This window comes from Elaeis guineensis, chromosome 3 (genome assembly GCF_000442705.2).
Source record: "Elaeis guineensis isolate ETL-2024a chromosome 3, EG11, whole genome shotgun sequence".
Classification (NCBI taxonomy): domain Eukaryota; kingdom Viridiplantae; phylum Streptophyta; class Magnoliopsida; order Arecales; family Arecaceae; genus Elaeis; species Elaeis guineensis.
The window spans coordinates 8,868,144-8,879,097 of NC_025995.2; positions in this window are offsets into that span (position 1 = coordinate 8,868,144).

The window sequence follows — 10,954 nt, forward strand, 5'->3', positions numbered from 1 at the left end:
TTTTTGATTATAAATTATTAAAAAAAATTATGACCAAAAAATCGATCGCAAAATACTTGAATTATTTTTTAATCTATAAATAATTTTGCAATTGATTTTTTGATTGTGAAATTAATATTTTGTAATCAAAAAATTAGTTGTAAACTTAATAATAGATTAAAAAATAATTCAAAAATTTTATGATCGATTGTTTGGTCATAAAATTTTTTAATATTTTACAACTAAAAAATCGATCACAAATGTATTTTACAATCGAATTTAATTTTTTTTGAATATAATATAATTTTAAAATTTAAATTTTATCTTCATCATTTATTATTAAATAATTATCATTAGAGTATTATCACAAAAGACTGCCTCGATCCGATAGCCCTAGCTATGTCGATCAATAAAATTTGATTTCGACGGTTACAAACGACCACATGATGATATGATAGATAGAGATTATTGATAGGTCTAAAAATTTATAATGATGATCTTGATGATATTTATGGTATATTATCAAAATTTTACTTTAATCGGATATCATTATCGTGATCAATTTAGCATGGAATGATTTGGACCATTAAATAACAAATAAATGATCCAAAGGCCAAATGGCATCCAATTATAAGGTAATTTTTTAGATAAATAATTTTTACTATTACTTTGATTATTTATATAGTGATGATCATAAAATTCAAACCGCACATATATGAATCATCTATGTTAAACAGATCTTACAAAAGTATAAGTATAATTACTTAAAAACTTTAAGGATGAGTATCAAGAGACATAGTTTTGAAAGGTTTATATACGTATGGTTTAAATATTATGATCATCACTATACAAATGATCAAAGTGATAACAAAGATTATTTATCTAAAAAATCATCTTATAATCAGAGCTGTTTGGCCTTTTGATCACTATTTTTTATTTAACGATCCAAATTATCCAGTGCTAAATTGATCATGATAATAATATCCGATTGAAGTAAAATTTTGATAATATGCTACAAACATCATCAAGATCATCGTTATAAATTTTTGGATCCATCAAAAATCTCTATCTATTAGATCATCATACGGTCATTCGTAATCGTCGAAATCAAATTTTATTGATCGATATAGCTAGAGCTATCGGATCGAGGTGATCTTTTATGATGAAATTTTAATAATAATTATTAAATCATGAAAAATAAAGATAAATTTTAAATTTTAAAATTATATCATAGTCAGATAAAAATAAAAAAAATATATTCAATTACAAAATATATTTATGATCGATTTTTTGGTTGTAAAATATTAAAAAATTTTATGATCAAAAAATTGATCATAAAATTCTTAAATTATTTTTTAATCTATAAATAAGTTTATGATCAATTTTTTAATTATAAAATATTAATTTTATGATCAAAAAATTGATTGTAAAATTATTTATAGATTAAAAAATAATTCAAATATTTTATGATCAACTTTTTAGTCATAAAATTTTTTAATATTTTATAACCAAAAAGTTGATCACAAATATATTTAAATTTAAAAATAATTAAAATATTTTATGATCAATTTTTTGATTGTAAAATATTAAAAAAATTGATGATCAAAAAATCAATTACAAACTTATTTATAGATTAAAAAAATAATTCAAGTATTTTGTGATCGATTTTTTTATTATAAAATTTTTTAATATTTTACAATCAAAAAATTGATCATAAATATATTTAAATTAAAAAATAATTAAAATATTTTATGATCAATTTTTTGATTGTAAAATATTAAAAAAAATTATGATCCAAAAATTGATTGCAAACTTATCTATAAATTAAAAAATAAGTCAAAAATTTTATGATTATTTTTTTGATTGTAAAATTTTTAATAGAAATAAAAAATTGAAAAGCTTGCAGTCAATTTTTTGATTGTAAAATAATAAATCCATTTTGCAATCAAAAAATTGATTGCTAAATTATTTAAAAATTGAATTAAATAATTAAAAATTATTATGATCGAATTTACAGTTGCAAATCTATAAAAAAATTCATATTTTATAAATTTATTTCTATATTTAGCTTTTCGATTGCAAAATCGATCGCAAAATTTTAATTTTACAATCAATTTTTTTGGTTGCTATATTAAATTTTTTATTATCGATTGTAAAATTTTAATTTTAAAATTGATATTTTTTGATCATTATATTAATTTTTTTTAATAATTTATCATAAAAAATTTTGATCATAACATCAGTCGCAAATTTCAATCGAAAAATTTGATCGCAGAATCGATTGTAAAATCACTGTTTTCTTATAGTGTCAACTCTATAATTATGGCAAGTTGTGGTACGTCACTTATGAGTGTACTGAGCCAAAAAAGGTACAATCTTACTCTTTATATAGCTTCAGTTATATTTTTAGTATAATTTTACTTAGTGAATCTCATCCTTTATGGATCGTAAACTCAATTTTTATCAATTTTGTAGTTAGAAATGAGGAAACATTCATGAAATATCATTGGATTCCAACTGGAACAAAGTGAATATATGTTAGGAACAACTTGAAGGTTGAAGTCAATAGCATTGGCACTTGCAAATTGAATCTTCGAGATGGTCGAATGCTATTACTACATGACATTTTTTACACTCCAAAAATTTGGCGAAACTTGATATCAATTGTTGTTTTTGTAGGTTTATGTTTCAATTTGAATTTTTATGGTAGTGGTTTGGATTTGTATAGGAGAGATTTATTTTATGATGCTAGATACATTCTGGATGATTTTATTATAAGGATGTAGAACAATGTGATATTTTTGTTAATAGTTGCTTTTCTTTAAATGCATCTTCTAGTAGTAATGATATAGATGTAAATATTTGGCATATGAGAGGAGGACATCTAGGTCAAGACCGAATGGATGGACTTACAAGAGAAGATTTGTTGGGTTCAACTTTGAAAATAAACCTACCCATATGTGAATACTGCTTAGCTAGAAAAGAAGTGAGAAAACCATTCGATAAGGGAACTAGAGCAACCTTCCCATTGTAATTAATCTATTCTGATGTTTGTGGCCCAATTAATATGAAGGCAAGGCATGTAGCTTAGTATTTCATCATATTTATTGATGATTTCATCCGATATGGTCATGTTTATCTGATTTCTCATAAATTTAAAGCATTGGATTGTTTCAGAAAGTATGTGAACTTAGTTGAGAATCAACTTGACAAATGTATCAAATTTTGAGAATGGACAAAGGGCATGAACACTTATCTAAATAATTTAAAGAATTCTATGATGAAAGAGGTATAACCAGACAATTAATTGTTCCAAAAACTTCTCAACAAAATGGGATTACAGAAAGGAGGAACAAGACACTCTTGGGTATGATTTGTTCAATGATGACATAAGTTAATTTGCCAAAGTCTTACTGGGGTGATGTAGTATTGACTGCAACTTATATTTTTAACTGTGTCCTCTCAAAATTAGTTAATTCCACTCCCTATGAACTATGGTCTAGTAGAAGACCTGACTTAAGTAACTTACGAACATGAGGGTCAACTGCTTATGTCTATGACCCATCTCACAAGTACAAAAAAGTGTGTCCAAAAGGAAAGAAGTGTATCTTCTTAAGACACTCTGAGCAATCCAAATGATATGTATTCCTTGTAGAATAAGTAGATGCTTCTGAGGAATTGGACACTCTTGGATATGATTAGGTCAATGATGGCATAATTAAGTTAATTTGCCAATATCTTATTGGGGTGATGTGGTATTAACTGCAACTTATATTCTTAACTGTATCTTCTCAAAATTAGTTAATTCCACTCTCTATAAACTATGGTCCGGTAGAAGACCTGACTTAAGCAACTTACGACTATGGGGGTCAACTGCTTATGTCCATGACCTATCTTACAAGTATGAAAAATTGGATCTAAAGGGGAAGAAGTGTATCTTCATAAGATACTCGAGCAATCCAAAGAATATGTATTCCATGGAGAACAAGCAGATAGAAGCATGACTAAATTTGAATCAAGAGATGCCACATTCTTGAAAAGTGAATTTTCAAGTAGAGGTGAGGTTGATAAGAATTTTTAATTCTACAAAAAAGAAGATCCTAGTGAAAATGAAATAATTGAACAACCAAATGAGGAGTTATCATAGTATCTTGAGTCAAGTGGAAGCGATCCACTTATCAATGAATTGCCTCAAGAAGAACCTCAAATACATAGAAGCAATTGTGAAAGAATATCTCGTCATCATTTTGACATCGAGAGTGAGGCTTTTGTAGTTGCTCCACAAGATGAAAGTGATCCTAAAATAATAGAAGAAGCTCTTTTATCTTTTGCAAAAGAAGAATGGAAGAAAGCAATGGAGGAAGAAATGGAGTCTATGAAAACCAACCATGTTTGGTACTTAGTTGATCTGCCACCGGACATAAAGCCATTGGGAACAAATGAATTCTCGAGATTAGACAAAAGACATATAGATCTATTGAAAAATATAAGACATATTCAGTGGCTAAGGGTTACACTCGATAACAGGGTGTTGATTATGAGAAAATTTTTTAACTTGTAATGAGGTTTGTCTCAATTCGCTTAATCTTTGTAATAGTTACACATCTAGATTTAGAATTATATCAAATAGATTTAAAGACTACATTTCTCAGTGAAGAACTGGATGAAAAGATTTATATGGAACAGTCAAAAGTTTTGAGTTGGTGGGCCCATAGCGCAAGGTGTGTAAGCTTTAAAGGTCCATATATGGCTTAAAACAATCATCCAGATAGTGGTATTTGAGATTTCATAATGTCATAACATCTTATGGATTTGTAATAACCAATGATGACCACTATGTGTATGTCAAACAATCTGAGAATGATTTTGTAATTCTATCTCTTTATGTGAAAGATATTTTACTAGCTAGAAATTCGATAAGTTTTATCATCACCATTAAGGAATGGTTGTCTTTCAATTTTGAAATGAAGGACATGAGAGATGCTGCATATGTGCTTGGAGTTAGGATTATAAGAAATCAATTAAAGAAACTCCTAGCCATATCTCAAGAATCATACATCAGAAAGGTTTTTGAATGTTTCAATATGCAAGATTGCAATCCCATTGATACACCAATAACAAAGAGTGAGATCCTCAGTCAAAACATGTGCCCTAAGACTCCAAAAGAAAGTAAACAAATGAGAAAAGTCTCTTACTCCAGCACTGTTGGATGTCTTATGTATGCCATGATGTGTACTCAGCATGATATTTGCTATACCATTGGCTTTGTCAGTCATTTTTAGTCAAACATTAGACTAAAGCATTGAAAAGCAGTCAAAAGAATTTAAAGACATCTTCAAGGCACCATATATTTTTGTTGGTGTTATCAAGGGAAAGATTTATGCTTGATTAGATATATTGATGCTAATTGGGGTGGAGATCCAAATGAGTGCAAATCAACCTAAAGATATGCATTTTTGCTTAATAATGGTGCCATATCATGGAGTAGTAAGAAGCAAATATGCATAAATCTATCAACCATAGAGACTGAGTTTATTGTTAGAAAATATGCCCCAAAAGCCAATCGTCAAGCTGTTGACGGTTGAGCAACCAAGTATTGTAATTGATTTATTAATAAATAAAATATATTTTTGATGTTTTTATCATAAGCTTTCATCTTCTAATGAACTCCGTTGTTATGATAAAGACCTTAGGACTATTTAAGTCTGATAAAGAGAGAATTTATCGATTAGTCCTTAAAATTATTTACGACTAAATGATAGGCTGTTAATAAGGATGACAGCTTCTATCGAGCATAGATCGCTGTAGGCCATATGGGTTGGTTGTCCTCTTAACCAAGGAGTGTGGAGACACTAGTATGACATACAGGTGAGATATAAGGGTACATCATCATTGAACGTGACCAACTTCAAAGCATTCTGCTATCGAGAATGTCTCTGATGGAATATAGGTATAAGTGTCCCTTAGACCTGAGGTCACCTCAATGACTTACAAGCAACTCACTGTGCTTTGGTACTGGACTAACTAAATTTTTAATTCAGTGATGGAAGGCTTCTAGGCATAGTCAAGTACTTACGAAGTCAGAGTGTGATCGAGATGGAATTGACCACTCCAAGAGTTGGAGAAGAATGAGTCACTGTATTTTAATTTAGTAAAACCTTGACCAGAATAATCCATCAGATGGATTTGATATTTTGAAATATAATGTGGACAACCTGATCAGAGTTGACAGTTGAACTCTGAGGTATCCTATGATCATTTTGATCAAGGAGATGAATTATATGGAAACTATATCCACATGGATTCTAAGGATGTTGTTCTACACATTCGACCTATCCGATCGTCGGGTACCATTACTAGATGATCACTTTGATTGGTATAAAAATTTATTTCTGTGCTACCGACTTAAGTTCGGACCTATGAGATCACACACATTAGAGTTCATGATCCGATCGGATGGTTGATCAACGATTAAGAATCGTTCTAGAGTTAAATGATCAATACGATTGACATTTAACCTAGTGCAAGTGTTGCAGGAGAATCGATTAGCAATTCGATTGCTAATTGGCTTAATTTGATTAAGCCAATGGACTGAGATTAAGTCTAGTTGAATATGATTTAATTAGATTTGATTTGAGCTTGATTGGATCAAGTCCAATTGGTTTATTGGATAAGCCAAGTGCAAGAAAAAAACTAGTCCTGGTTTAATTAGGACTAGGGTCAACCTAATTTCTAATTTGATTAGAAAATTAAATCAGATTTAAATCTAATTTAATCTGATTAAATTAGATTCTTAATTGGGTTAAGATCTATTTTAATTAGGTTGATCTAATTTTGGTTTGATTTGGTTTGAGAAACCAAATTAAAACAAGTCATAAGATAAAATCTTAGTAAGACTAGGATTCCACCTTGCGCCACATAAGCCCCCCCACGCCCTCTCTCTTATTCCACGCTAATCTCCTCTTATTTTGTGTGACAAAAGCCCTCTCCCAGGTCTTTTCCATGTCCAAAAGGCTTCCTCTCTTCTTTCATACATGGAAAGTGGTTGTGGATCAAATCAAAGTAGGAATAAGTTTGGATTTCAAATTCTATGAGATAGAGTTTTAGAAATCCAAAACTCTTTCTTTTTTGCATCGAATTTACTCAATTTTTTTTTAAAATTTTTTTAGCTTTTAGGGCACACATTGTGCACCCTTTGCTGGTGGTCCATGCATGAAAATAAGGAGGAGGCACCCAAGAGTTGGGCGCCCCTTATCTTGCCATGTTTGGATAAGCCTTGACTAGGTATTTGACCTAGACAAGGTCTCTATCATATCTCTCTCTATAAAATAATTTTTTTTATTTTGAAGAACATAGAGATTTGAGAGACCTTTGGGGCATCCAAAAATCAGAGAGAAAGATCTTTGGGTCATGGAGATATAATAGATACAAGATAAGGTGTCTAGGAGAGAGAAAAGAGAAGAAGAAGATCTTCTTCTAGGGTTGTTAGTTTCATCTCTTTCCTTCCTCCATCTTGAGTTTTTTGAGAGCATCTCAGATCTGAAACTCCTCCTCCTACTTCTTATCTTTGGAAGAGTCCAAATCAAGAAGAAGGAGGCACCTGATCAACCATCGAAGAAGGATCAGCGCAATACTAGCATACTGTGCTGATTTTCTGGAGCAGGATTTCTGATCGAGATTCGTGGGCTCGTGTAGACGACTCCTAGAGACTGGATGCGTGTGTGATTTGCAACATCATCCTCAAACCAGGATCAGTAAGATTAGAACGTCTAACTTGCAAGGTAATAGATCTGATCTATTGTTTAATACATATATTAGATGTAGTATAGAAATATGTTGATATGATCAACATGTAGTTCATGCTCTATATATTTTAATTTCTGATTTAATACTATGTAATAATTATGTAATAGGATCTTAGATCTAGAGATTCTCTAGTTTTAGAAAATAAATTTTGATTTATTTTAGTCTTCCACTGCCTGATCTTGAAAAAATTTTAAGATCTAACCCTGAAATCCTAGATCTGGTCTCTACATTTATAGCATGTGCTGTAGCCACACAAGAAGCAATTTCGCTCAAAAGATTCTCATGATATTTAAAGATTATCTCTAATATGCATAGCCTATGACAATCTTTTGTGACAGCCAAGCAACAATTGCTTACACTAAAGATCCAAAGTATCATGGCAAGACCAAATATATCGACACTATGTATAAGTTTGTTAGAGATATTATGGTATAAAAAAAATAATTTTGCAGTATATTTCTACATATCATATGACTACTGATCATTTGATGAAACCAGCTTCTAGAAATGTGGATTTATCTCATGTAAAATCTCTAGAATTGCATAGGCTATAATATACTACTGTATTTATAGATTGCTTTAGTGATATGTATATATTATGTTATTTTTATTTATCTTACAAATTTACTAGCACATAAACATATAAATTTCAAAAAAATATGTCATTAAACAAAAGATCGGCTTACACATACAAGCGATTGCCTCAAACACTAAGAGAGTGGGCTGCGATGAGACATGACATGCTAAATTATGAATGAGAACAAAAGTAGTACGTAATATTATACATCGCCTTGACAAAGATCAAGATAATGTTCATAACAATAGTAGACCGAACATGATTCTCACTATCATGTTTAGTTGAGGGGAAACTGGATGTGAGAACTTGATTCATCATAGGTGAAGCAAGCTAATAAGATCTCAAGCTAGTCACAAATAGTAAGATATTGTAATTGAGCTAAGATCCATATGGTCGTTTATTTATATTTATATACATACGCCCTTCTTTAGAAGGAGATCCATCATAGCATGTGTTCATACCACATATATTTGAGATGACTGATAAAGAAAATGAGTGAGCATATTAATAAACATTGAATCCCTACCTCCTCAACATTTGAGTTTCTTGAGGCTGTGTACATTAACTGGCCTCACATTATGCCCTATGAGACTTTTGACTATATTGTAAAGTGATGTGTGAATGTTTGCTACTTTAGCATACTACTAAAGTCATATATAATTCGACTCTATAAGACATGTCTAGGAAAGCAATTCATATGAAATCAAGCAGTATGAGTCTGATTAGAAGATTATTTTTTGATTACATCTTTATATATGTTCACTGGCCGACCAATTATATTTACTTTTGGAAAGTTTGAACATAATTGTGTTTACATGGTGAGGATGGAAAGTCAAGTATAGTTTTTGAGGGATTTAAGCATACTTGGTCTGTGTAACAAAATAAGTCTGAGGCACCACAAGATACATATTTGTTTCACCAAAGTATTTATCTTTTTTGAGATTTAAATCTACCGTGTCATCCCTAATTGGTGCATAGTTTGAGCTTCCCAATATAGGTATGCTCATTGATCACACGACTCATTTTTCTGTATGAATTATTTTCTATGATAATATAAAGAGTTATGCTTTGAGATGTGCATGGATAAGGAGAAACCTATCACGTGTTAGTGGGAGATATTGGAAACATGGATGTCTATGTAACTGTCCATGATGGGCTTATTAAAAACTCTCCACTATTTGGATAATTATCTGATATTTAAGTAAAAGTGAAAAGTAGTTCCTTATTCCACCGTAAATAACTTCCCAATGTTTGAGTAAAAGTGAAAAGTTATTCTTTGTCCCACTATAACTACAAAAAGCAGTTATCTCCTAGAGATATTTGAGAAAAAAAGGTATGATGAACAAAGTACAGAAAGTTTTTGCCTCTCAAACTATCTTTACAACATATCTGGAAGCAAGTGGATTCGGATGGTGGACAAAAAGATGTTTATCCATTTGTGACTTACGTCTGATTATGAGCATATTGGTTGATTGGTGATTCACTCCGTATAGTTCCTTGGAATAACGTATTTTTAAACTTAAATGTTTGAAATTTATGAATTTTTTATCATCATAATTAAAATAATAAATTTATTTTAAATTATTTTAATTATCTAAAAATTTCTTCACGATGGATAAACATCTAGGATAGCACCATAGGTTTAGAATGTCAATGAAGGCTTAAGTAGTTTGCAATATAATAATAGAGATAATTCATTATATATATATATTATATATATATATATATATATATGTATGTATGTATGTATGTATGTATATGTATATGTATATGCATATATATATGTGTGTGTATGTGTGTGTGGTGTCTATATATATATATATATATATATGTATGTATGTATGTATGTATGTATACACACATATATATATACATATACACACACACATACACACACACACACACACACCACACACCACACACACTATATATATATATATATATATATAATATATATATTATATATATATGAATGTATGTATGTATATATAATTATATATATATAAGCATATATATATATACATACATACATTCTATATATATAATATTATATATATATATATACACACACACACACACACATACACACACATATATATATATACATGCATACATACATACAAATATATACACACACACACAGACACACACACACAGACACACAGACACACACATACATACATACATAGATACATACATGCATACATATATATATATACATACATACATACACACACATACATACATACATACATACATACATATATATTATTATATATATATATATATATATATATATATATATATAGATGCGCATACATGAGCAAGAAGAATAAATATTGAAGAGGAAAAATATTAGAAAAAAGAAAATTTCTTTATATAACAAATTATAAGCCTTGAAGCGTCTGCTCCCATTCTCAACTCAAAAAAGGCACTCACAAACGTAAAGTGCCTGTCACAAAATAACCTCTTAGCAGAAGATGCCTCAAGAAAAAAGGTAGATAAGAAAATTTTTTTAATTATACTCTCTTTCCTTCTAAATTAATACCTTGTGCTCTGTTGGACAGGATTCTTTACCAAGGTGGCAATTAA